The sequence below is a fragment of the Myodes glareolus genome, chromosome X, assembly GCF_982192425.1.
Source record: "Myodes glareolus chromosome X, mMyoGla1.1, whole genome shotgun sequence".
Classification (NCBI taxonomy): domain Eukaryota; kingdom Metazoa; phylum Chordata; class Mammalia; order Rodentia; family Cricetidae; genus Myodes; species Myodes glareolus.
The window spans coordinates 147,170,141-147,176,140 of NC_142053.1; positions in this window are offsets into that span (position 1 = coordinate 147,170,141).

The window sequence follows — 6,000 nt, forward strand, 5'->3', positions numbered from 1 at the left end:
AAAATCAGGTGTTCATAGGTTTGTGGATTAATATTTGGGACTTTGCTTCGATTCCATAGGTCGACTTCTCTGTTCTTATGTCAATACCAAGCTGTTTTCATTACTGTAGCTCTGTAATAGAGTTTGAAGTCACGGATGGTAATGCTTCCAGAAGTACTTTTATTGTACAGGATGGTTTTGGTTATACTTGGCTTTTTGTTTTTCCATATAAAATCGATTATTGTTCTCTCAAGTTCTGAGAGAAATTTTGTTGGGATTTTGAAGGAAATTGCATTGAATCTATAGGGTGCTTTTGGTAGAATTGTCATTTTTACTGTGTTGATCCTCCCTATCCAAGAGCAAAAGAGATCCTCCCATTTTCTGGTATCCTCCTCAATTTCTTTCTTCAAAGACTTAAAGTTCTTGTCAAATTGATCTTTCACTTCTTTGTTTAGAGTTACTCAAAGATATTTTATGCTATTTGTGGCTATCGTGAAAGGTGATGTTTCTCTGGTTTCCTGTTTATTTCCTTGTTCTTTGTATATAGGAGGGCAACTGATTTTTTGGAGTTATCTTGTATCCTGCCACATTACTAAAGGAGTATATCAGCTGTAGGAGTTCTTTGATAGAGTTTTGAGGGTCGCTTATATACACTATTATATCGTCTGCAAATAATGAATGTTTGACTTCTTCATTTCCACTTTGAGTCCCCTTGATCCCCTTATGTTGTCTTATTGGTATTGCTAGAACTTTAAGCACTATATTGAAGAGGTATGGAGAGAGTGGACAGCCTTGTCTTGTTCCTGATTTTAGTGGGATGGTTTTGTGTTTCTCTACATTTATTTAATGTTAGCTGTCAGCTTGCTGTGTATTGCTTTTTATTATATTAAGGAATGAACATTTTATCCCTAATCTCTCCAAGACCTTTTTCATAATGGGGTGTTGAATTTTGTCAAATAATTTTTCAGCATCTAATGAAATGATCATATGGGTTTTTTTCCTACAGTTTATTGATATGATGGATAACATTGAAAGATTTTCATATGTTGAACCAGCCCTGCCTCTCTGGGATGAAGCCTCCTTGATCATAATGAATAATTTTTCTAATGTGTTCTTGGATGCGGTTTGCCAGTATTTTATTGAGAACTTTTGCATTGATGTTCTTTAGTGATATTTGTCTGTAATTTACTTTATTGGTTAAGTCTTTGTGTGGTTTTGGTATCAGGGTGACTGTATGTTCATAAAAGGAGTTTAGCAATGACTCCTCTCTTTCTGTTTTGTGAAACAAATTAAAAAGTATAGGTATTAGTTCTTCTTGGAAGTTCTGGTAGAATTCTGCGTTGAAACCATTTGTTCCAGGACTTTTTTTTGGTAAGGATGTTTCTGAAGACAGCTTCTATTTTCTCACGAATTACAAGTCTATTTAAACTGTTCACCTGTTCTTGATTTAATTATGGTGTGTGCTATTTAACTTAAAAAGTGTCTATTTCTTTCAGATTTTCCAATTTTGTGACATACAAGTTTTTTTAATTAATTAATTTGTTTGTTTACAAAAATTTCCACTTCCTCCCCTCCTCCCCATACCCTGCCATTCCCCCCACTTCCTCTCCTGCCCCCCACTCCCTCTCCTCCTCCCTCTCCAGTCCAAAGAGCAGTCATGGTTTCCTGCCCTGTGGGAAGTTCAAGTTCCTCCCCCCTCCCTCCAGGTCTAGGAAGGTGAGCATCCAAACAGATTAGGATCCCAAACAGCCAGTACATGCAGACGAAACATGACCCAGTGCCATTATCAATGCCTTCTCAGTCAGCCCCCATGTCAGCCACATTCAGAGAAACTGATTTGATCACATGCTCGTTCAGTCCCAGTCCAGCTGGCCTTGGTGAGCTCTCAGTAGATCAGTCCCCTTGTATCAGAGGATGAATGCACTCTTCATGGTCCTGACTTTCTTTTTCATGTTCTCTCTCCTTCTCCTTCTCATTTGGAACTTGGGGGCTCAGTCCAGTGCTCCAATGTGGGTCTCCATTTCTATCTCCATCCATCATCGGATGAAGGTTCCCTCTGGTTCTGCCTTCCTTGCTCACATTCTCTTTCCTTCTGCTTCTCGTTTGGACCTAGGGAGTTAACTCCAGTGTTCTGATATGTGTCTCTGTCTCTATCTCCACCCATCACCAGATGAAGGTTCTATGGTAACATGCAAAATATTCATCAGTATGGTTATGGGCCAAGGCCAGTTCAGGCACCGTCTCCTCTGTCCAGTGAACAATCTGGGGATCTCTCCTTGGGCCTGAGAACCCCTCCAGAAACAAGTCTCTTGCCAACCCTAAAATGGCTCCCTTAGTTGAGATATATACTTCCCTGCTCCCATATCCATCCGTCCTCTCCCCATCTCATTCCCCCACACCATCCCCAATCCTCCCCCACTCCCTTCTCTCTAACCATCTCCCCTTACTTCCATCCCCCCATAAACACCCCCGTGCACCCAAGTTTGTCTTGCAATCTTGACTACTTCCAATATCCAGGAGGATAACTACATGATTTTCTTCAGGTTCACCTTCTTATTTAGCTTCTCTATGATCATGAATTATAGGCTCAAAGACCTTTAACTATGGCTAGAATCCACTTATGAGTGAATACATACCATATTCCTCTTTTTGGGTCTGGGTTACCTCACTCAGTAAAGCATTTTCTATTTCCATCCATTTGCATGCAAAATTCAAGATGTCATTGTTTTTTACCGCTGAGTAAAACTCTATTGTGTATATGTTCCACACCTTTTTTAATCATTCTTCTATTGAGGGGCACCTAGGTTGTTTCCATATTCTGGTTATTACAAATAGTGCAGCTATGAACATAGTTGAACAAATTCTTTTGTAGTATGATAGGGCCTCTCTTGGGTATATTCCCAAGAGTGGAATTGCTGGGTCCTGAGGGAGGTTGACTCCCAGTTTCCTGAGAAACCGCCACACTGATTTCTACAGTGGCTGCACAAGTTTGCATTCCCACCAACAATGGATGAGTGTTCCCCTCATTCCACATCCTCTCCAGCATAGGCTATCATTGGTGTTTTTGAGTTTTGCTATTCTGACAGGTGTAAGATGGTATCTCAAAATTGTTTTGATTTGCATTTCCCTGATCACTAAGGATGTTGAGCATGACCTTAAGTGTCTTCTGGCCATTCAAATTTCTTCTGTTGAGAATTCTCTGTTCAGTTCAGCACCCCTTTTTTTAATTGGGTTAACTAGAGTTTTAGTGTCTAGTTTCTTGAGTTCTTTGTATATTTTGGAGATCAGACCTTTGTATGATGAGGGGTTGGTGAAGATCTTCTCCCAGTCGGAAGGTAGCCTATTTGTCTTTCTGATGGTGTCCTTTGCTTTACAGAAGCTTCTCAGCTTCAGAAGGTCCCATTTATTCATTGATTCTCTTATTGTCTGTGCTATGGGGTTCTACCTAAGAAGTGGCCTCCTGTGCCTATATCTTGCAGACTACTTCCGACTTTCTCTTCTATCAGGTTCAAAGTAATGAATGTGGACTTATATCTCACCCTGCTTAGAGAAAATCTTCTTCTAGTACTGCAGATTGAGTTTAGAGCCTTGTATGTTCTATGCAAACAAGTTTGAGAGATAGGGTCTCACTCAATTGGTAAGACTAGCCATGAACTCTTTCTGTAGTCAACACTGGCCTTGAATTTAGGATTCTTCTGCCTCAGCATCATGAACAGCTGGGATTAATTGCCAAGACTACATCACCAGGCCTATCATTTAAAAAACTGTCAGTGAATATTATTGAAAAGGTGTTTTTTGCTGACATTTTCATACATGCATATGGCATACTTTGATTATTTTCACCCTTACTATATGTACTTGTGCTCTAATTCCTTTGATTGTCATGGATTATCCCCTTTCTGCTTTAATATTCTCTGTGTGTGTGTGTGTTTGTGTGTGTGTGTGTGTAGGCATTTGTGTGGGTGACCGAGAATAATCACTTTGCTGTCTACTTCATTATTTTGACAAAAGCCCCTGACTGGAGGGAGTCTTCTCTCTTCCTCTTCAATACTGAGAATACAAGTATGCATCATCACTCCCCTATTAAAAAAATGTGGATTTTGAGAGTTGAATTCAGGTCCTCATGCTTGTATAGCAAACAATTCACTGATTGAGCCATTTACCCAGCCTCCTAAGACTTAAAAATTATTTTTATTAATTTTGTATTGTTTGTATCTGTGTGTGTTTGCAGATGCTCTTTGAAGCTGTGCCAGTGGATGCCCTGGAACTAGAGCTACAAGCTGTTTTGACCCACCTGACATTGGTGCTGGGAATCGAACTCAGGTCCTCTTCAACAACAGTGCACGCTCTTAGCCACTGAACCATCTCTCCAGCTCCCTACTCAAATAAAAAAAAAACTATATTTATTTGTATGGATATTTTCCCTGCATGTATGTCTATTTGCCACATAGTGCCTGGTGCCTGCAGACACTAGGCAAGGGTATTGGATACTTGGAATTGGAGTTACACATTCTTGTGAATTGCCACATAGGTGATAGAATTGAACCTAATCCTGTTGAGAGCAGCTAGTATTCTGAACTGCTGAGCCATGTTTAGCTCCACAGGATATTTTGTTTGTTTGTATGTTTGTTTGTTTGTAATCTTGATGGGGGTCTGACTATATAACCCTGGCTGGTTTGCAACCTGCTATGTAGACTAGGTTGGTCTTTAAATTTAAGAGATCTGCCTCCCTCTGCCTCCTGAGTGCTGCAATTTAAAGGTGATGTTATCATGTCTGGCCCCCTTAAACATTTTATATGCCCTAAAATATGATGTATTTCGTAGAAAGTTCTCTGGTCTACTGAGAAGAGTTAGTATTATACAGCCATTGGGAAGAATATTCTATAGATGTGTATGTCTATCTTGTCAAATTTATCTGTATTTATTGTTGTTTAACTGGTTTGTTAATATTTTTGCACAGATGAAATCTGGTGGTAGCAATGGGTTACTGAAGTCGCTCACTATGATTGTATCTGTACCTACTTGTAACTTTATGTTGGCCATGTTTGCTTTATGAAAGCGTCTGTACCAATATTTGGTGCATGTATATCTACAATTGTTATACTTTCTTGGAAATAATAGAATAGAAATAAATAAATTCTATTTATTGATATGTGATAACCGTTTTTTTTTTCTTTTGTTTGTTAGAGATTGAACTCTGGTCCTTGTATATGCCAGACAAGTAGTGTACTATTAAGTCATAACCCCATTCAAGGACTATAATATGAGGGGGCCGCTTGTTGGGGTTTTCTGTCCTGTCCAGTTACCCACAGCCGGCAAGCCCCAAGAAAATCACTCAGAGATCTCAATAAGTTATAAAGCTGATTGGCCCATTAGGTCAAGCTACTTATTAGCTAACTCTCACATCTTGATTAACCCATTTTTCTGATCCATGTGGCTCAGTACCTTTTTCAGTGGGGCAGATCACATCCTGCTGCTTCGGTGATCTGGGCAGGAGTGGGAGGAATCAACTTCCTCCTCCCCAGAATTCTCCTGCTCTCCTTGCATCAAGGGACCATCTTTAGTTTTTCTTAATAATTTTGTTTTGTAATGAGCTTTGTCACCTATGGGAGTACCTAATTCTTTTCGCTTTCAGATTCTCTTTACTTTGACTATCAGTTTTTGTTACTTTCCATTTAGTCTCAGTATGTCTTTGTTAATGAGGCAAGTCATTTACAGATACAAGTAATTAGGCATTGAGTGTTTTTATTCTTTTAATTTCTTATAGCCAATCTGTGGCATTTAAAGTAGTGACTTAATACAATTTGCATTTAAGATTGTTATTGCAGCCGGGTGGTGGTGGCACATGCTTTTAATCCCAGCACTCGGGAGGCAGAGACAGGTGGATCTCTGTGAGGTGAGCTAGTTCCAGAACAGGCAGCAAAGCCACAGAGAAGCCTTGTCTCAAAAAGAAAAAAAAATGTTGTTATTGCAAAGATACATACTATTCTGTACCTTCTTAATCTTAGTTATTGCCTCATT